Source organism: Chiloscyllium punctatum, chromosome 45, assembly GCF_047496795.1.
Source record: "Chiloscyllium punctatum isolate Juve2018m chromosome 45, sChiPun1.3, whole genome shotgun sequence".
Classification (NCBI taxonomy): domain Eukaryota; kingdom Metazoa; phylum Chordata; class Chondrichthyes; order Orectolobiformes; family Hemiscylliidae; genus Chiloscyllium; species Chiloscyllium punctatum.
This window is the reverse complement of record NC_092783.1, coordinates 51,916,294-51,939,638: the sequence shown is the minus strand read 5'-3', so window position 1 is coordinate 51,939,638 and position 23,345 is coordinate 51,916,294. Positions and strand designations below refer to the sequence as shown.

At 42.0% G+C, this 23,345-nt stretch overlaps 1 protein-coding gene across 4 annotated transcripts in view; it reads right to left on the bottom strand.

Annotated features, from left to right (window-relative positions):
- The window catches only part of LOC140467425 (solute carrier family 45 member 3-like), a 180,445-nt gene that overhangs the window by 110,291 nt on the left and 46,809 nt on the right, over positions 1–23,345 (bottom strand). The window contains exon 1 of one of the 4 annotated variants that reach the window (XM_072563774.1): positions 22,580–22,598. The exons of the other annotated variants lie outside the window; for them this stretch is intronic. The gene's annotated coding sequence lies outside the window, so the exon portion shown is untranslated. Of the gene's footprint in view, positions 1–22,579; positions 22,599–23,345 lie in introns of those variants that run through there. 4 annotated transcript variants of the gene reach the window in all.

The window sequence follows — 23,345 nt, the reverse complement described above, 5'->3', positions numbered from 1 at the left end:
TTAAAACTCTGACTCCCTTCCAAAAGCATGTACTTAGCTGCAAAGCCTTTCAGGATGTCTCAAGGATGTGAAAATCTTTAAAAAGTGCAGGTGAACAACACACACTGCCTCATTTACCTTCACCACATTATAGCAACTTTTGAACAAAGTTCACCAGGAAAGGGCTGATTAAAAATTTTGAAATGTTGCTGTACAGAAATAAGACAGATGTTTAAAATCAGAGAAAATACTTCAAAGAAAATGTTGATGAAATTGGCTATTTTTAAAGTAAATTATTTTCCATGCAAAATGAAAAGACAATTTATGACCAAAATATGTTCTAAACAAAATTTAAGAGTAGAAATGGAATGGAAAACTAAGGAAATGATAAAAAGCAGCGGAAAAGTTGAAAGACGCATTTGAAAATGGGTACATGACTGGGAGGCAACAAATTCTGAAAAGAAATTCTAACAGAATATAGCAGTAAAACTACATGAGAACAGCAAATTATGATAGGAAAAATAAAAGTGTCCAGGCATCTAAGCCATTAAAAAAATTGATGACCAATGTGGAGATTCCTGAATGATTAGATCCAACAGCACTTAACAAAACAAAAGGAAAAGTTAACCAGAATGTGGATTTGTAAGCTTTACAGTGAAAAGAGCAATTATACTTAGAAAATTGAAGGCACCAAATTAGATAGTGCCCCAGATTTTTGACTTGTATCCCATCAACTGAATCAGGAATCCCTCACTGATATTTTGGAGGCAAAGTTTATCATTTTCTCAAACATGCCCATTCTCCCCTCTTTATGGATTTTTTATGTACTTCCAATTCATCTAAATAAGCTCAACTGCTTATTGTAGTCTGAACAATCTAGCCTGAGAAAACATTTTCTGTATTTCTGGAGTTTATAAAACCACGAATGGAAAATATAATAGTAAAAGAATTGAAGTAAAAAAGGTAAAAATCATGCAGTATGCTGTTCCCACTTAATCAACAGGTATACTTCCAAGTTTCTGATCCTAAGCAATGTAGGTCCACTCAGGGAAATGACTTTTGATAAGCATATGGAAATGACAGAGTTCAAATTTGAATATGAATCAGATACAGAACCATCACATTACAACTATCTGAACACGGTAATTCTTAAATAAGCTAACTATCCCCTTCTAGGTCCACTGCTGAGAATACAGATATCCCTTTTGCAACATTTTATAGATACAATATATTACAATGATATAGACTGCTTCACAGTTTAGTCATGTGCATTTGACAGACATTTGGATCCTGTTCTCGATACATCTTACACTGCACTGGGAGAAAGTGATGACTGCAGATGCTGGAGATCAGAGTCGAAAAGTGTGGCACTGGAAAAGCACAGCTGGTCAGGCAGCATCCGAGAAGGAGGAGAGTCGACGTCTCGAAACGTTGGCTGTGCTTTTCCAGCACCACACTTTTCAACTCTCACTCTGCGCTGGGCAAACCTACACACTTCTGAAGTATTTCACCGTTTGGTAGTGAGGATGGTGACTTTGAAAAGGCTTGCAGTCATGAAAGGAGCCATCAAAATAAGAAGAAAAACATTATCTTGACTGATAAAAGACGTACACACGCGCACACACACACGCACACACACACACAGAGCAGCATCAGCAACGTGAGAAGAGATTAAAAAGAAAATGAGACACAATGTTTCAAACAGAGGCAGAGGCAGTCTGATGTGGTTGTCATATTAAAAAGATAGCAATTGTTTCAGCCAAGCTTTTAGCCAAAATAAGCATGTCCAATTTGGAGTAAAATGGAAGCAGGCATACAACATTTTCTTGTAAGTGGAAAGTCAGCACAGGTGTATGCAGGAGGCATGGATCCAACGTGAGTCATTCCCAATCAGTGTGGCCTTTTTGGGTCTGCATCAATACACAGACGTGATGATTCACAATGGACTCAGTTCCCATTGGTACAATTTAGCAGGCACATTGTTAACGACCACAGTTTGAACAAGACCCTTCTGGTCACATGACACAGATAATACCATCAAATGTACATTGAGCAAAATCTTTTATTTCTTCTACAGACAAAATTATGCATAGAGGTCATGAATGATCTGATAATCAATTCCACTTTCCTGTCATAGTGTCATACAGCATGGAAACAGATCCTTCAGCTAACCAGTCCATGCCGAACATAACCCCAAACAAAACTAGTCCCACCAACCTGCTCCTGGCCCACACCCCTTTGAATATTTCCTATTCATGTATCCATCCAAATATCTTTTAAACGTTGTAATTGTACATCCACCACTTTCTCAGGAAGTTCATTCCACGCTCGAACCACACTTTGCATAAAAAATTTGCATTTTTTAAAATCTCTCTCCTCTCACCTTAAAAACATGCCCCCAAGTCTTGATATTCCCCATCTTAGGGAAAAGACATCTACCATCAACTCTATGTAACCTCTCATTATCTTATAAACTTCTGTCAGGCCACCTCTCAACCTCCTATGCTCCAATGAAAAAAAATACCAGCCTTTTTATTTTAATTCAAACCTTCCATACCCGGCAACATCCTGGTAAATCTCTTCTGAATCCTCTCCAGCTTGTTAATATCCTTCCTATAACTGGGGGTCAAGAACTGGACGCAGTATTCTAGAAATGGCCGCACCAATGTCCTGTATAACCTCAACATAATGTTCCTCAACTCTTATACTCAAAAGGACTGAGCAATAAAGGCAAGTGTGCCAAGCGCCTTTTTAACCACCCTGTCTATATGTTACACAAAACCCTTGATACCATTACAAATTTAAAAAGTCTACCTCAGCTCTGAATATACCGAATGATTCAGCATGGACAGCCCTCAGTGGTAAAGAATTCCAAAGACGGACGATCCTCAGGGAAGAAATTCTTCATGTCTATCTTAAATGGACATCTTCTTTACCCTGGTCCTAGACTTTCTCACAAGAGGAAAGAACTTTTCCGCATCTGCCTTGTCAAGTCCCTGTACTCAATACTCTGACCAATAAAGGATAGCATACCAAACGTCTTCTTCATTATCCAATCTACCTGCGAGTCCACTTTCAAGGAGCTATGAACCTGCACTCCAAGGTCTCTTTGTTCAGCAACACTCCCTAGGACCTTACCATTAAGTGTTACCTTGAAATATATATGCTTTTTCCAGAATAAGCCAGCCTGATTCACATAAAAACTTTTTCATGAGTACATTTACCCTCCTCAATGATTTTGCCTAATGTTTGAATGAAGTACTCAGTTGCTTTGCCATCAAGCATTGGCAACCTCCCAACTTACAAACAAGGTTATGCAAGTTAGTAAATTTTGCTTATACCTCGCGAACTACCCACGACTAGCATTAAGCAATTTGACGCTTGAATTCTCACACCATTCATAAGATCATAGTAAAAACTTCCAGCATTTTCTTCAATAAGCATTAAATGCAGAGGCATGTTCAATCCAAATGGTTAGCCATCTTACTACATCCATAAATCCATCCTGATTATTTCTACAACTAGTCTAATTTAATATTTCTCTATATAACATTATTTTACTTCAATGCTGTGTAGTGAGTCTGTATTCTCACTCATCATGGCAAAATCCATTTTAACATTTCTTCCTGCTTTACCCAGTTGCCATGCATCATTCATAAAGATGTTTGCCCTCAACCAACACAACACCACTCACTCATAATAAGCAAAAACGGTTCCACCACACCAATCACATTGTGGCTAACCTATACCTAGCTTCATGAGGATCCAATGTCTGCACCCAACTACATACATCTCCATGCAAAATGTGGATCCAGCTTTTTTTTTTATTCCTGATGAAGGGCTTTTGCCCGAAACGTCGATTTCGCTGCTTGTTGGATGCTGCCTGAACTGCTGTGCTCTTCCAGCACCACTAATCCAAAATTTGGTTTTTAGCATCTGCAGTCATTGTTTTTACCTTATTTCAAACTGAGATGAGGAGTAATTTCTTCACTCAGAGAATGGTAACTCCTTGGAAATCTCGACCAGGAACTCTCCTTTTCACAAGCTAGAGTGAGAAATTATAAAGCAGGCTTGGAAAGGAAGTCGTATAAACAGCTTGGTGAAGGTATAGGGCATGGCATTTGGTCAAGCTTTTGCAACGTGAAAAGAACTTTTAAATTAGGTTTGTTCTTTTCCCCAGGAGGTCAGGGTTGTGAAGGTGTGAGCAAGAAGAAAATTACATTTTCCTTTCGTGAATTTATTATTTTTTTAAAAAGTTATTTAATTTGACAATGTAGAAATTTCAATTTACAAGGAATAATGTTTAAATGTTGTGTTTTCCCTGAAAAGGAAGGTGGTACAGACCCTAATTTTGGTTTTAACATTGAGAGACTGAGGTTCTGAAAGGAATCAAAGTCACAATTTTCAAGATTGGAAGCACAGTTTTAACTGAGCACTTAATCTAACACCTACCAAAGAGATTATTAATTTATCATACTTTTATTTTACCAATTCCTTTAATAACTGCTCTTACTATTGTTACTGGCAAGTTAAGAGATCAACCAATATCCACTACATGGTCACCTTTATTAGAGCACATTATAATGCAATTGATCCCATGGGCTTTTCTCAGCAAAAAGGCCCTCACGATCATTTTTTGGCTCATTATGAACAAATTTTAAGGGTGATTAAACTAATAAATAGAGTCATACAACACGGAAATAGAGCCTTCGGTCCATGCCGAACATAATCCCAAACTAAACTGGTCCCATTTGCTTGCTGCTGGCTAATATCCCTCCAAACCTTTCCTATTCATGTACTTGTCTAAGCATCTTTTAAATGTTGTAACTATACCTGCATTCACCACTTCAAGAAGTTCATTCTACACGCAAAACGCCCTCTGTCTTTGCCCCAATCTTTTTTAATGCTCTCCTTTCACCTTAAATGTATGCCCCCTAGTGTTGAAATCCCCCATCCAAGGGAAAAGACACCTACCATTAATCCTATCTATACCCCCCTCCATGATTTTTTCAGCCTTTATCAGGTCACCTCTCAATTGGTGGCAATGGAAAATAACTGCGGTATCGTAAAATTTAAAAGCAAATGGAGTGGTGCATATCTATCTGTCTCGACGGAGAATGTTTAACCAGCAGTCAAGGAGGATGACAATTGGAGATCACAAGACAATGCAACCTGGGCTCAGCACAATAAAAATCTGAGTATTTACCATTTCACCAGAGAAGTGACTCTCATGGATACCATCAGGAATTGTGAATATTCATACATTTGACAAAAACAAAACACGGCAAAGCAACTGCAGGTTACTAGGAGACAGTAAGGACTGAGACGCTGGAAGCCAGAAACAATAGATGTGGAGCTGGAAAAGCACAGCAGGTCACACAGCATCCAAGGAGCAGGAAACAGTTCGGCCAAAACTCTTCAACAGAACTGACAAAGGGTTTCAGGCCGTAATGCTGACTCGCCTGCTCCTCGGATGCGGTCTGACCTGGTGTGCTTTTCCAGCTTCACATTTATTGACCGCAGGGTACTAATTGGAAATTGACTTTAATGCAAAGCTTTGCAGCATGGAATGACACCAAGAAAAGCTGACAGGTAGCCTCCACACAGATTAATGTTAGGCAGGGAAATCAAGGGCTGTGGTCGACAGATTGTAGCATTTGAAGCACACGATGATCAGCCACGATCTTACTGAATAGTGGAGCAAGCTAAAGAAGCCAAAATGGTCCACTTCTGTTTCGATTTTGAATATTGCTGGATTAGCGCGGACACTGGAGTTGAAAGCAGGGCAAGGGGAAAACTCCAGAATCGAAAAATATGGACCATGGGAGCTTTAAAAGAAAAAAGGTTATTCCCATTTGTGAAATCAAACTGTAGACCAGAACCAAAAAAAAATCACTGTTGGAAAAGTTATGAAATGCATACCTTGGACTGGTCACGAAATGTATTTTTCTGTAAACCTCAACTGGAGAGCTATAAATAGAAATCGATGCAGTGCATAGAATTTCAAAATTATTGGCCCATAGAAGGGAAAATTAACTATTTTTAACCCTTCTCTGTGGAAATTATACATTTGATCTTTGTTCGCATTAGATGTGGAACAAAACTCAACCACATAAATACGTCAAAGGAAGCATTTTGATGGCACAACAGGCCACAGACACAGAATTATAAAATCTTAACAGCACAGGAGGCCCATATCTGGCCCATTGTGTCACTGTGTGCTCTCAAAGACCTATTTACTCAATCATATTTCCCTCCCCTTCCCCCAAACTCTTATAAAACAAAAATTTTGTTCAAATATTTAATGATTTCTCTTTTAAAAGCCATTAAGGATTTGCTTTCACTGTTGTTTCTCAAAACGAGTACGACATCCATGTCAGCGCAAAAGAAAACTTCTATAATGCTTTACTTTTGATAGCCCCCATCCATCACAAATAGACGTGTATTTACCTTCTTAAGAGAACAGCACGGCCACATGAGATTCAACTGAAGTATGCAAAATCACAGAGCAGATAGGGAGAAGCTGTTCCTAATAGTGGAAGGGCTAAGAAGCAAAGGCCACTGATTTAAAAGTAATTGCCAGAGGACAAAAAGCGATATGAGAAAAAAACTTTTTTGGGGCATTATGCAGAACGTGGCTGGAATCAGGATTGCATCACCTGAGACAGTGTGGTGGAGGCAGATTCAGCATGGCCTTTAAAAGGGAATTGGATAATTATTTGAAAAAGTGGCACAGTGGCTTAATGGTTAGCACTGCTGCCTCCCAGTACCAAGGACCTGGGCTCAATTCCACCCTCTGGTGACTGTGTGGAGCTTGCACATTCTTCCTGTGTCTGCATGGGTTTCCTCTGGGGGCTTCAGTTTCCTCGCACAAAGATGTGCAGGTTATAAGGATCGGCCGTGTGAAATTGCCAATAGTGTCCAGCGATGTGCAGGTTAGGTGTGTTAGCTATGGGAAAAGGGATAGGGCAGGGGGGGTCGTTTGGGCGGGATATTCTTTGGAAGGTTGGTGTGGACTTGACAGGCTGCTAGCTCTTTCCAAGCGCATCTCAGCTGCTGCCAATCTGCTGACTTTTCCCCTTAGTCCTGTAAATCACTTTTAGAATCATAGAATTACCACCCCTCGAGAAAAAAAACAAGAAATGACATCACCATAAGAAATGACATTGCTGCAGGAAATGACATCACCAACCTAAAAGAAACCCAAACATATAAAATAGAAAGCAGGAATCATCAGTACTGCTTCATCTGGAGGTCACTGAAGATGTTGCCTAGTATGGTGACGAAATGTCAGAAAATAAACCTTCCAGCTCAGCGAGCAAACCCACATCCAGAATAAAAGTTATATCCCAACAAACTCCTTTATAAATTGAAAGGAAGCAAAATGGCATTTATATAGAACCCTGATACGATACCCAAAAACTCCACTTGTACATTACTCACAACAGGGACCCTGTTGTTTATCACCTTTGGAGGTTTAAAGATAATTATGACATCAACTTTAGACTGGAACTGGAACTGCAGAATACTTCTTCCTGGAGCTACCACATACCTGCTTAAATGTACGCAGCTTGAAGTACCTCTTCAAAGCTTCAATTCAGCACTTCTGAACTGGGACTTGCAATCATGACTCTAAGGTAACCTAGTTCACTAAGTATCCTCCTTTCTCAGGAGGATTGGCCTATATAGCCATCCTGTTCCAAGGACTTCACAAGACGGCACCATTCAAAAGTAAAGCTTGTAAATATAAAGCTTATCCTACTTTCTAAGTAGATGGGTGTTGCCCTCAAGTTCTAAAAGCCTTTAACAAACCTGGAGACTACTTGTCTCGTGACCCAGCGAGGTAATCTAAAATAAATAGAAATCCATCAATAGTATGTTAAAGCATATTCATTCTAAAGACAAAAATCACAACACCAGGTTATAGTCCAAAAGGTTTAATTGGAAGCACTAGCTTTTGGAGCACTGCTCCTTCATCAGGTGGTTGAAGGAGTGGCGCTCCAAATGCTAGCGCTTCCAATTAAACCTGTTGGACTATAACCTGGTGTTGTGTGATTTTTAACTTTGTACACCCCAGTCCAACACTGGCATCTCCAAACCATTCTAAAGTCAGGCTTCAAACATTGTTTTAAAAGAAATCATTGTTATGATATACTCGCGTTAATTATTAACTTAAGAAAACCCATTGGTTACTAACTCAACACACAAAACCCCAAACTTATCATTAAAAAAATCAAATATTCTAGAGGAAAATCACACATTTTTGCAACAAATGTATCTGAGCCCTAACTATCCATCTCTTTTGTTGACAGGCTAGGAATTGGGTGCAGTCCAATCATCCTTCATCTACAGCTGCATCTCCTGCAGTGCCTACAATGATCTATAGCTTCCTGGAAGCATGCAACTGTAGAAAACAGAACAAAAATATACTTTAATAACTTATGGGTTCTCCACCTCAACTCTGGCTTCTCCGAGCTCGGCTGAAGAGCACCATCTTTCACTTCCAACCGTTTATCCTATCAAGTCAGAGCCTGTGGTACAACACTCTGCTTAACTCCATTGCTCAGGCAATGGTCGGCAGAAGACCACAGCTGACAACTGCATAGCAAACTCATAACAGCCAAGTGCAGTCACTGTTGTAGGGATTTGAAATACTATGATCTGCAGTGCAGGCTGTTTTCACTCAAGGTCAAACCTCATTTATATACTCCCGTTTCAGCTAAGCAAAAGCGTAGAGTTATCAACAGAAGAGACAAAGAGACAAAGACACAAAACAGAATTGCATGCATTGAGCAAAAGTTGATTATTCCATAAGGCAGCAAAAAAATTCCTTTCTGGTTCTTGTTTTCTCAGTGTAATTGTCTTATTTTTAAAAAAAAACATGGTTCCTGTCCTCCATTGATAATCCACTTTAACTATTTTATCTTGTAAAACAACAATTGCAACTTAAACAGAAGTTGACAAGGTCTCCTTCACGGCAGGATTCCTACAGACTGTTGATGCTAGCTTCCCAGTTTATAAACTCCACATGTCCTGCCTCAATTTAAGAGCAGTCAAATAGCAGGGACCTCAAAAAAGGAAATCTATGAAACAAAAGCACCTTAACAATAAATACAAAAACTAGTTCTTTCAATTGTTGGTTAGTTAAAAAAAAAACCAAATCTTCCAATTTAAAGACGCATGAAAATAAGGTCAACATTGGTAGTGAAGGGAGTGAATGTTGAAAGTGGGTGCCAATCAAGCAGTTTGCTTTGTCCTTGTTAGTCTTGAATGTTATTGAAGCTGCAGTCATCAAGGCAAACGGAGAGTATTTTCTCTCACTAATGAAGCCTTTTGGGTGATAGAAAGGCTTGAGGAAATGAGGTGGTGAATCACCCAGCCTGGAATATACAGCTTTTGACATGTGCTTGTAGCCACAGCATTTACGTGGCAAATCCCATTAAGTTGAGTCAATGATGAGGCCAAGGAGGTTGATGGTTGACAATAGTATTGCAGTTTAATGTCACAAGAAAATTCACCCTGTTGGAAATTGTCATTACCTGGATCTTGTATGGCATAAATGTTACTTGCCATTTGTCAGCTCAATCCCAAATATTGCTCAGTTTCACTGTGTGTCAGTGCAGACTCCTTCAATATCTGAGAAGTTACAAACTGCAAAACATGGAATTCTCAGTAACAACCAAATCTCAGACTTTATCATGGATGGAAGATCATTGATGAAGTGTACGAAGATGATTGGTCTATTACACAACCTTAGAAGCTTAACAGTGATGCCTGGGGGCGGACATAATTGACCTGCAATAAATACAACCATCTTTTGTGTCAGATATGACTCCAACTAATGGTGGTGGGAGGATTCCAACCTGTCTCCCACTGATTCAATTTTAGGAGTGCTCCTTGTAGCTATAACTGGGTCAAATACTATCTTGTTGTCAAGGACAGTCTTTCTCAACTCTCCTCTGGAATTCAGGTCTCATGTTTGGACCAAGGCTATAATAGACTGAGGTGCCAAGTGGCCTTGGTGAAAAATGAAACTGAGCAGTATTTAATGTGAAAACAAAAATCCTACACAATGAACACTGATGATTAAGAACAAGTTACTGCATGCCTACTGTAGTGAATAAGTTGTATTAATATTATATCTGCTAGATGGATTACAGTACAACACAGCCAATGAACCACTTCTGAAATGTAGCCAGGATTGAGAAGTACTGAATCACACAGCTGATTGCACACATAGCAAGATACCTCAGACAGCAAGAAGATAAATTACAAGATGATTTGTTTTATGATGGCATTGGTTTACATTATAAATGTTGACGAGGACAATGGGAATGAACTCCTGCTCTATTTTGAATGATGCCACGAGAGGATTCACATTTACCTGAACAGGTAGATATGGCCTTGGCTTAACATCTTCCTTAAATTACGGCACCTCCATCAACTCAATGCTCCCACAGTGAAGTCCCTGTCTACAATGTGCACTCAAGTTCTCGAGTAATCTTTTAACCACGCTGTGCTGACTCAGCTGCTCGAGTACTATGCCTGAGTCAAGCTGATTTATTAAATGTTGATGTGAAGTAATACGTTGCAGAGATGCTGATTATTTTTTTTAAATCTGCAATCACAAAACGTGCTATTCGGCTGCTACCTTCACTGTCCTTCCATCCTCAAGAATTGATCATTTGGATTCAAAATGAGTCCCAGATCGAAGCATGTTTTGTACCCCTTGTATTTTGATAAGAAAATTATGAAATGTTCTTAGTACAGATGGGAGCCACATGGAGATGCCATGCTTTATTGAACTCTTCAAGGACATAGAGGCAGCAAATCACCATCTGCATCAGCCTCTAATGAACTGTTACACATTAAATTGAATTAAATAACCATCCAAAATCATTCATGTAATGCTTCTTATTCGTGAACTTCACACAGGGATGAAGTTCTTAGCATTGATTTCAGAAATTCCAGTCACTTCTGAACTCCCCATAGTGAAGACAATGACAACGCTCATTGGCAATTCTCAACAGAGGTGTTATAACAGGTCCCCTGAACACTGCACCATTGAGAGGACAGAACGATGTTTGGCCATTATTGGCCCACAACAGCCCCATATTTCTGCCCGGTATGGCTCCATAGTTTAACTCTCAGGTGCACAATATCCAGTTTGGATGTAGATTTGCTCGCTGAGCTGGAAGGTTCATTTCCAGATGTTTTGTCACCCTACTAGGTAAAATCTTCAGTGGGGTAAAAACAATGACTGCAGATGCTGGATACCAGATTCTGGATTAGTGGTGCTGGAAGAGCACAGCAGTTCAGGCAGCATCCAAGGAGCTTCGAAATCGACGTTTCGGGCAAAAGCCCTTCATCAGGAATAAAGGCAGTGAGCCTGAAGTGTGGAGAGATAAGCTAGAGGAGGGTGGGGGTGGGGAGAAAGTAGCATAGAATACAATGGGTGAGTGGGGGAGGGGATGAAGGTGATAGGTCAAGGAGTAGAGGGTGGAGTGGATAGGTGGAAAAGGAGATAGGCAGGTAGGACAAGTCCGGACAAGTCATGGGGACAGTGCGAGTTGAGATGAGTTCAGTGGGGCAGGAGCATGCTGAGACAATGGGTCGGCCATGGTGGTCAGGCTTGTGGATCTTGGGAAGGAGGTAGAACCGGGCATACAGGGTTCCTGTACTATGAGGTTGGAAGCTGTGGGTGGGAGATCCCCTGAGGTGATGAGGTTCTGTATGATCTGGGAGATGATGGTTTGGTGATGGGGGTGGGGTCATGGTCAAGGGGGCAGTAGGAAGAGGTGTCCTCGAGTTGACGTTTGGCTTCAGCGGTGTAGAGGTCAGTGCGCCAGACGACCACTGCGGCCCCCTTTATCCGCTGACTTGATGGTGAGGTTGGGATTGGAGCAGAGGGATTGGAGGGCTGCGCGTTGTGAGGGTGAGAGGTTGGAGTGGGGGAGGGAGGTAGACAGGTTGAGGCGGTTAATGTCCCGGCGGCAGTTGGAAATGAAGAGGTCGAGGGCAGGTAATAGACCAGCGCGGGGTGTCCAGGTGGATGCAGTGTGTTGGAGGTGGGCGAAGTGGTCCTCGGAAGGTGGGCGGGAGTCCTGATTGTGAAAGTAAGCTCGGAGGTGGAGGCAGCGGAAGAACTGTTCGACGTCACAGCGTGTATTAAATTCATTGATGCATGGACGAGGGGGATGAAGGTGAGTGCTTTGCTGAGGACTGACTCATCTCTACCTACCTCGACACTGTCCTATCACCCCTAGTCCAGGAACTCCCCACATACGTTCGAGACACCAGCCACGCCCTCCACCAAGATTTCCGTTTCCCCGGCGCCCAACGCCTCATCTTCACCATGGATATCCAATCCCTCTACACCTCCATCCGCCATGACCAGGGCCTCCAAGCCCTCCATTTTTCCTCTCCAGACGTCCCCAACAGTACCCTTCCACTGACACTCTCATTCGTTTGGCCGAACTGGTCCTCACCCTTAACAATTTCTCCTTTGAATCCTCCCACTTCCTCCAGTCCAAAGGGGTAGCCATGGGCACACGTATGGGCCCCAGCTATGCCTCTCTTTTGTTGGCTATGTAGAACAGTTGATCTTCCGTAATTGCACCGGCACCACTCCCCACCTCTTCCTCCACTGAATTGATGACTGCATTGGCGCCACCTCGTGCTCCCGCGAGGAGGTTGAGCAATTCATCAACTTCACCAACACATTCCACCCTGACCTTCAATTTACCTGGACCATCTCTGACACTTCCCTCCCCTTCCTGGACCTCTCCATCTCCATTAGTGACGACCGACTTGACACTGACATTTTTTACAAACCCACCGACTCCCACAGCTACCTGGATTACACCTCTTCCCACCCTACCTCTTGCAAAAATGCCATCCCGTATTCCCAATTCCTCCGCCTCCACCGTATCTGCTCCCAGGAGGACCAGTTCCATCACAGAATACACCAGATGGCCTCCTTCTTTAGAGACCGCAATTTCCCTTCCCACGTGGTTCAAGATGCCCTCCAACGCATCTCGTCCACATCCCGCATCTCCGCCCTCAGACCCCAACCCTCCAACCGTATCAAGGACAGAACACCCCTGGTGCTCACCTTCCACCCTACCAACTTTTGCATAAACCAAATCATCTGCCGACATTTCCGCCACCTCTAAACAGACCCCACTACCAGGGATATATTTCCCTTCCCACCCCTTTCCGCCTTCTGCAAAGACCGTTCCCTCCATGACTACCTGGTCAGGTCCACATCCCCCTACGACCCACCCTCCCATCCTGGCACATTCCCCTGCCACCACAGGAACTGTAAAACCTGCGGCCACACCTCCTCCCTCACCTCTAACCAAGGCCCTAAAGGAGCCTTCCACATCCAAAGTTTTACTTGCACATCCACTAATATCATTTATTGTATCCGTTGCTCCAGATGCGGTCTCCTCTACATTGGGGAGACTGGGCGCCTCCTAGCAGAGTGCTTTAGGGAACATCTCCGGGACACCCGCACCAATCAACCACACCGCCCCGTGGCCCAACATTTCAATTCCCCCTCCCACTCTGCCGAGGACATGGAGGTCCTGGGCCTCCTTCACCGCCGCTCCCTCACCACCAGACGCCTGGAGGAAGAACGCCTCATCTTCCGCCTTGGAACACTTCAACCCCAGGGCATCAATGTGGAGTTCAACAGTTTCCTCATTTCCCCTTCCCCCACCTCACCCTAGTTCTAAACTTCCAGCTCAGCACTGTCCCCATGACTTGTCCAGACTTGTCCTACCTGCCTATCCCCTTTTCCACCTATCCACTCCACCCTCACCTATCACCTTCATCCCCTCCCCCACTCACCCATTGTACTCTATGCTACTTTCTTCCCACCCCCACCCTCCTCTAGCTTATCTCTCCACACTTCAGACTCACTGCCTTTATTCCTGATGAAGGGCTTTTGCCCGAAACATCGATTTCGAAGCTCCTTGGATGCTGCCTCAACTGCTGTGCTCTTTCAGCACCACTAATCCAACATCTTCAGTCGGCCTCAGGTGAAGCACTGCTTGTCCGAGGCTAAGCCAAACAAAGACATGCATGAAAATTCCTGGAATCAAGACATTCCAACTGGAACTCTATCAATTAACACATCGAGTTAAACCCCATCTACCACCCCCTGAGAAAAAGGAACTGGAAGTGACTTCACCACCCCAAAGAAACCCAAACAAATAAATAGAAAGCAGGAATTATCAGTAGTGCTTTGCCTGAGGCCCACTGAAGAGGTTACCCAGTAGAATGACTAAACGTCTGGAAATGAACCTTCCAGTTCAGTGAACAAACCTACATCCAAAACATTAACCTGAGCTACAAATCTCAAACTTGTTAATATCCAGTTTGTCAGGGAGCTGGAGATTAGTGGGGGCACAGCAAATCAGGTTGCCAATTATTTTTGGATGGTTTCTTAGAACGTTTCATCAGTTGAACTCATACCACATTGACCAAACAGCTGCTTTTCTTCCATCTACAATATCATCATAAACATAAAAGTGCTCAATGAAAAATGCCCCATCAAGTTTCTTCAAGGCTGTTCCCCCAAGAGGTTAATCTTTCATTCTTGGAGACCATAAGAAAAACCTGGCTTTTAGCAACTCTAGCACCGAATACTCATTCAATGTTATCCTAAAAAGGACAAGGCTCTCAGGAGAAGGAGGGAATGAGGAACATAAAATAAATTGGGTAAATAACCCCAATAATTATCATTACCAATATCACGGAATATCTTACAAATTCTCTTAAATAAGTTGCAGAAAATATGCCAATCAGATGCTTTCATACAATGGGTTGACCTAGTTGCCATGGATTATCTTTAAAATTTCCAAGCCAAAAACACCTTCCCTGTTACTAGATATTCAAGGTTGCTAGGCTGTTCAGTGGCTTTACTATACTGAGCCCATTGCCAGAAGCGGTCTTCAAATCAAATTGACGGAGTGAAAATCCCCCTAAATCAGGAATCCACTGTGATGGCATTCTGGCAGCAGACAAAAATCGCCACTGGCACAGGAAAACTTCACAAAGTTGCAGTCAACAAAAGGTGAGGGAAGGGCAGAAGTCAAAGGTTGGACGTGCCATCACAGGTTGCATGCTCAGTGAGGCCATTCCCCACATGGAGAGAGAGAAAATAAACACACGCACTTCATAGCAGACGTTACATGATATGGAAAACGTAATGGAAGAGTTGACAAATAAATTTTGCCAGTTTTTCAATGGATGCAGCCAACAAGAGGAGTTTAAAAAAGGAGGGTATGCAGTTAATAAAAGTTACATCAAGCCTACGACACAGAATTTGGACATTTCACCAATTGATCTCTATCGGCATTATACAGAACAACCTCAACTATCCTAACGGGACGGGCGAGTAGTATTTTGTTCGGATAACTGATTGTTCAGAAAACGATAACATATTTATGGGACCTTGAGATCTGGTTCAGATAATCTGAAATTCGGATAATTGACTTTCAGATAATCAAGGTTGTTCTGTTGTCCAGACTAGCTTCCTGTCATTCAGCTTCATCTAATTCTATCAGCATATGCATATATTCCTTTATCCTTATATCCTTATCCACCTTATCCTCAAAATGTACAGTACCAATATTATTTGCCTTGTTTGACAGTTCTACTTTTTTTTAACTCTCTGGGAAAACATGTTTCTCTTGAATTCCCTACTCTATTTATTTGTGACTCTCTCATATTTATGGCCTATGGTTTACAAAATCAAACAGAAACTTTGAAGCACTCTTTGAAATAAAGGAAACAGCACAACGGAAATGCCTCAGGGTCAAAACATAATTTGGAATATATGAACCTAGGAACAGGAGGAGGTCATTCAATGAGATCATGGCTGATCTGTGGCCTAACTTCATTTACTACCTTTGGCCCGTATCCCCTAACATCTTTGCTTATCAAAATATATCTATCTCAGATTTAAAACTAACAACTACTAAATTGGGGAAGAGGGTTGCAAACATCTACTATCCTTTGCACAAAGAAATGCTTCCTAACATCTCTCCCGAACGGTCTGACTTTTTGGCTTGTGCCCCAGTTCTAGAATCCCCAACCCGTGGAAATAGATCGTATTGATCAACCCTGTATTTTCCCATTAGTAGCTTGAAGACTTCGATCAGACTACCCCTAACCTTCTAAGTTCTGCAGAAAAAAGGCCTAATTTGTATAATCTCTCATGTAGTCACATCAAGGCCATTATTTCCTTCCAAATTCACCAAGATCGCAGATTTGCCACTAAAGAGTTAATAAAATTTCCTGCAGCACTGCTCCTAACTAGTGCCAAAATTTTGGTTCAAACATTGAGCAAGTAACAAATCACTGTTTGAGAAAAATAATAAGCAACTTTCATAAACCAAACACTTTGGCCATGAAATGTGATTTAGTCTGCTGGCGTAACCATTCACATTACTCAACCATTTCACTAAGCGATTCGCCCAGGGACACAGTGACTAAACATCACTAAGTGTAGATTTAAAGAAATTCTCCAGTTTAATCCTGGTCTAAGTTAGCAGATTTCAGCTGGGACTCAGCTGCAAAGAAGCTACAATTAAATACCATTTAGCTAGGACATTGGTGGGTACATAAACGAGAGGTGAAAGTTTTGTTCTTTAAAAAAAAACAGGCAATGTTCCTTAAATCAATTGCTACTCAGTACTAAAAAAAAAGGTCAAAAAAAAAATCACACAATAACTAGTTATAATCCAACAGGTTTAAATTGAAAACGCAAGCTTTCAGAGTTCTGTTTCTTCCTCTGAGTAAGGAGCAGGGCTTCGAATAAACCTGTTGGAATATAACTTGGTATCGGGTGGTACTTGACCTTGTCCAACCCAATACAATACCAGCACCTCCAGAAAATAAGAAAAGAAAGACAGACTGCATTTATACACTGCTTTTCGCAGATGTCTTAGAGTAGGTTACAACCAACGACTTACTTCTGTCATGTAGTTGTAATGTAGTAGAAATAGCAATTTTGCATACAGCAGACTCCCACAAACAGCAATGTGATAATGATTAGATCATGTATTTTCTGTGATATGGAATGAGGGTCAAATATTGGCCAGAACCTGAGCCGTTCCTTGAAGCACAGGATCAGTTGCATCATCCCAAGTTGGCAGATGGGGCCTTAGTTTAACATCACATCCGAAAGACAATATCTCTGGCAGTGCAGCATTCCTTCAGTATCGCACTAGAGTGTCAACGTAGAATTTTGAGCTCAAGCCCTGTACTGGGACTTGAACTTGGAAACTTGCGACTCCGAGGCAAGAGAACTATGCACTGATAATCCCTGGCTGACACTCTGCATTATGATTTTGTGAATGAGAAAAAGGAGCAATTCAGTTCCCATGGCCAAGACAGCAGTGTAACACAGAACCCAAACAGGCATACGAATGGCTGTTTGGGTACATATCCCAGTTTATTTGCTCTTCAAGGTGCTGGCATAAAGGGAAAATTTAATTTTTTAAAAGTTACAAGTAACTGTCAATGGCATCCAAGTTTTCAACACTCACTTATGTAGATTGGATAAACCAGACTGTGTTCCAAAAGATAGTTTGCCCAAACTGGATTGGTGCTGTAAACGTTTGTAGCAACCAACCTTATGTAACAGTACAGATACTTCAAAATGTGTTTGAATAGACAACAGGAGTAGGCTGTTCACCTTTCACTTGGATCACAATTGATCTGTATCTTAACTCTTATCTGTCTACCTTGATTCCATAAACCCATAATAACCTTTACCTAATAAAAGTCCATCCAATTTCAATTACCTGTCCTCAATAGATTTTGGGAAGAAAAGTTTCAGATCTCAGTGCTGAATGATATCAAACCTGACTAGCAACGCTGCTTCGTAATTTTAATGTTATGTCACTTGTTCTAGATACCTCCAATGTGGATTCTCAACCTTTTTTCCCTTGGATTAATCTGCTGCAGGGCACTACTGAGGTGGCTATAATCACATGATGCAATCCTCTAATTCATTTTAGTTTGTCAAATGTTTCTCTGATTGCATCGTCTCCCAGATACATAGAGTGGAATAGAGCAATCACATTCAGATTGAGTCATAGGTTTTAAGCTAGTGACACGTCTCAATATCCAAATAGTAGCTTACAATTTGCTCATTTGACATGCTAACCATTTGGATACAGAACTAGCTCAAAAAGGTAGAAGACAGAGGGTAGAGGGTTGTTTTTTAGACTGGAGGCCTGTGACCAGCGGAATGCCACAAAGAATAGAACTGGGTACACAACTTTTTGCCATTTATATAAATAAATTGGATGTGAGCTTAAGAGGCAAAAGTGAGGACTGCAGATGCTGGAAATCAGAGTCTAGATTAGAGTGGCGCCTGGAGGAAGAACGCCTCACCTTCTGCCTTGGAACACTTCAACCCCAGGGCATCAATGTGGACTTCACCAGTTTCCTCGCTTCCCCTCCCCCCACCTTACTCCAGTTCCAACCTCCCAACTCAGCACCATCCTCATGACCTGTCCTATCTGCCAATCTTCCTTCCCACCTATCCACTCCACCCTCCTCTCTGACCTATCACCTTCATCCCCACCTCCATCCACCTATTATATTCTTGGCTAACTTCTTCCCAGCCCCACCGCCCTCCCATTTATCTCTCCACCCCAGAGGGTCCCTGCCTCATTCCTAATGAAGGGCTTTTGCCCGAAATGTCGATATTCCTACTCCTCGGATGCTGTCTGACCTGCTTTTCCAGCACCACTCTAATCCAGACTGTGAGCTTAAGAGGTATAGTTAGTAAGTTTGCAGATGACACCAAAATTAGAGGTGCAGTGGACAGCGAAAAAGATCACCTTAGATTACAACAGGATCTTGATCAGAGGAGTCAATGGGCTGAGGAGTGGCAGATGGAGTTTAATTCAGATAAATGCGAGGTGCTGCATTTTGGGAAAGCAAATCTTAGCAGGACTTAATGGTAAGGTCCTAGGGAGTGTTGCTGAACAAAGAAACCTTGGAGTACAGGTTCATAGCTCCTTGAAAGTAGAGTCGCAGGTAGATAGGATAGTGAAGAAGGCATTTGGTATGCTTTCCTTTATTGGTCAGAGAATTGAGTACAGAAATTGGGAGGTCATATTGCGGCTGTACAGGACATTGTAAGGCCACCGTTGAAAATATTGCATGCAATTCTGGTCTCCTTCCTATCGGAAAGATGTTGTGAAACTTGAAAGGATTCAGAAAAGATTTACAAGGATGTTGCCAGATTTGGAGGGTCTGAGCTATAGGGAGAGGCTGAATAGGCTGGAGCTGTTTTCCCTGGAGCATCGAAGGCTGAGGGATGACCTCAGAGGTTTGTAAAATCATAAAGGGCATGGATAGGATAAATAGACAAGGTCTTTTTCCCTAGGGTGTGGAGTCCTGAACTTGAGGGCATAGGTTTAGGGTGAGAGGGGAAAGACAAAAGGGAATGGGCTACCAGAGGAAGTGGTGGAGGCTGGTACAATTGCAACATTTAAAAGGCATCTGGATGGGTATATGAATAGGAAGGGTTTGGAGGGATATGGGCCAGATACTGGCAGGTGGGACTAGATTGGGTTAGGCTATCTGGGGGGCCAGCATGGATGAGTTGGACCGAAGGGTCTACTTCCGTGCCGTATACCTCTGACTCTAAACTGCTTATAAATATTCTAAACTAAACCTGTTCAGATATATTATGAGATTTGTCGTCATCTATTAGATATCCTGTTTTTAGTTCACCTTAATTAAATGTAACAAAAAAAAAACAGATGACTCAAACCAAAGATCTTTTGATGACACAGTGGTAGCATCCCTACCTCTGAATCAGGAAGCCAGAGTTCAAATTCCGCATGTTCCAAAGGTGCAGCTGAATGTGCCTGAACAGGTTGAATAAAAATACCTCAATGAAAAACGTTTGGGCTCTTGTGGCACAGTGGTAGCAGCCCTCCCTCTGAGCCAGGAAACTTCAAATCCCAACTGCTGCAGAGATGTACAATAACATCTCTCAACAGGTTGTTTAGAAATATCTAGATGATGACTGTTATTGTTAAATTTTAAGAGAGTTTCTTTTGAGAACTGGAACAAATGGAATCTGTATGCTTTGTTCATAAAAAAAGGAAATTAAAAGCCAATATTATCATGACAACTGGTTAAGTTTAAGATGTAGTGTACAACTATGCCTACGCAGAAGTCTAAGTGCCACATCTGACCTCAACATCAATGGGCTATGAAGACAACAGAAAAGTCAGCTACAAGCTTCTGCTCCCAATCATCATCTGGGGACACCATCCAAGAGGTGCTTATTAGCAAATACTGGGTAGGAATAGGACATGCCCAACTCACAACTACCCAATGGTAGGTCAGAAATTGCCATCGCCACTGACATGATTTGGAGGAAATAGTTTACTAGGCCATCGACACACTCTATCTAAACTGAAGGCCAACACCATCAGGACAGAAGAGGGAAATCTTGTTTGTTAATGGGAATTTCTGCAATATGTTAAGCATTTCTAATATCATAAAAGTTACATTCCAGACAGTACTGGGGTCACTGGAGAAACTCCAAGAACAAGACATTAGCCCCAACTATCACTCACACTGAGCTCACTGATGGATCCAACAGCTAGTGCAAATATTTAACTCAGTTTTAAAAAAAGCAGATAAAACATGTGGAACTCAGTATTGCTGCATTAGTTGGGCACAGTGGAGAAAAGTTCAGCACTGTTCAAAAAAGGCATAAAAATGCAATAGATTTCAAGCAGTACTGAGCACAAGGATGTGGCTCCAAATGACATATACATTGATCGAGTGTGCTGCTGGACAAACACAGCAGGTCAGGCAGCATCTGAGGAGCAGGACAATTGATGTTTCGGGCAAAATCCCATCATCAGGCTTTTGCCCGAAACGTCAAATCTCCTGGTTCTCGAATACTGCCTGACCGGCTGCGCTTTTCCAGCACCACACTCTCAACTCTGATCTCCAGCATCTACAGTCCACACTTTCATCTACATACATTGATTGTTCATAGCTCGAACAGAGGTTTTTATCTGCAATTCTTCAAACGGATTTTAAATAATTTGGGAGATAAATGAAACTCTTGAAACCCAGCCAAAAGAATGCTATCCAGGATTAAATAGAAAAGGTGTGTAAAGTTCATCAAGGGAAATGGCTGCCTCAAATTAGAACACGGTGTACTGTAGAGCACTTCATTATAGAAACTCATCAGCATTGTGCCAGGAGCAAAAATTATAACAAGGAGCAACTGAGATATTGGAACTATTTCCACCGAGACAAAAACGACTGAGGAAAATTTAATAGCGGCTCTTAAAATTGTGAAGGAATTTGACAGTTTAATACGGAAGAAGGCGTTCCCTTCAGCTGGGATATTAGTAGCAAGGTGCCATCTCTTACCAATGGTCACTAAAAGAGCAAAGAGATGGATTAATGGAAATTTCTTTGCAGCATTATTCATAATTACTACTTTGTCAAAGAGAGTTCTTGAAGCAAAAATGATTTGATCATTTAAATGAAAAGACATTAAATATTTGCAGTTGAAAAAGATACAATCATATGGGGAAAGAGGAGGACAGTGGGTTTGATTGGAATATACAAGTGAAGAGTCAATTCAGTCTTAATGGGCTGAACAGCCCTACCCTGATGCAATCATCTCTGGTAAAGTCAGTACCTGGAAAAGCAAAGGTACGTTGACAGTTCAGCACAAGCTGGATTCCAATCAAAGCTTGCCATTGAGGTTTGCCAAGGGAAATAGGTGGCAATGTGGCAGTGCCATAACTCAGCACCACCCCCTTGACCAGTCCTAGCTGTCTACCTTCCTTCCTTCCTACCCACCCACTCAACCCTCCCCGCCGACCTATCACTTCCACCCCAACGTTCATCCACCTATCACATTCCCAGCCTCCTTTCCCCCACCCAGCCTCACACCCCTTCCCATTTATCTCTAAGCCCTCCGGGCCACAAGCTCATTCCTGATGAAGAGCTTATGCCCGAAATGTCGGCTCTCCTGCTCCGCCGATGGTGCCTGGCTTGTGGTGTTTTTCCAGCACCACACTCTTGGAATTGTGGCAGTGTCACTGAACTAGCAATCTGGAAGCCCAGACAAAGCCTGTGTTGAAAATGCCTTCAAATCCCAGCATGGTAACTGCTGGAATAAAAAAAGCAATGAGTGAGTCTGGAAGTGAAAGCAATGGTAAGCATTAAACGGCTTTGAAGGTCATAAAATCCTATTTGGTTCATTTGTCTGAGGGAAGGGAACCAGCCAACCTTACCTGACCTGGCCTGATCACGTGATTGCCATATGCTATGAAATGGTCTATCAAGCCACTCAGTTCATAAGGCAATTAGGGTTGGGTAACAAATACCTTGCCAGTGACCCCCACATCGCAAGAAAGAATAATCAAAACCCTGCAGGAACAGGAACAGGAGTAGGCCATTCAGCCCACCAAGCCTGTTCTGCAGTTCAATGAGACCATGGTTGATCTGTTGCCTAACTCCATAGGGCCATATCCCTTAATACATTTGCTTAACAAAAAAATTGGATTATCTCAGACTTAACATTTAGAAGTGCAGCAGGAAGGGCTTCAATTATTTTGAAATGGGTGATGGGTACCACGATAAAACATCAGAGGCGAGCTGCAAGGTCCTGACGAAACTGCAGGAGACAAACGTTCAAATGAAAATAGTTGAGAATATAAAAGATAAGTTGTTGGGAAAATTAAGTGATGGGTTCAGAGTACACTGGTGTAAGTGCATGGAACAAAGTATAAAAAGGGGAGTGAGCCACAAGCAAAAGTCAATACGTGGGGTTATGATAAGGTGGCAATAACTGAGACCCAGTTCAAACAAGAGAAAGAACAGACATTTAACCCTGGTTGTGTGTTTTCAGGAAAGATAGGGAAGTGAAAAAAAAAGTGTGTTGATAAAGAACAAAGAGAAACAAAGAACAGGCTAGCATGGGAACAGGTCCTTCAGCACACCAAGCCTGCACGGACACATGACACCTTCCTAAAGTAAAAACCTTTTGCATCTACGTGATCTGTATCCCTCTATTCCATGCCTGTTCATGTATCTAAGGCTGGAAATATTGATCAAAGATAATGTTACAGGAGGAGAAAAGGACATGATGTAGCCAAGGATGGAATCTATTCTGTTAGAATTAATGTTGCACTGCAGAGCGTATATTATAGACTACTAAATAGCAGGAAATAACAGGACCAAAAAGGGAGCTAATTTTGTGGGGACTAGAGCATGCTGACGTATTAAATGACTAATGGTGGATGAAATTTAAGACAGAATAGTATGAACTGATTCATCTCGGTGGG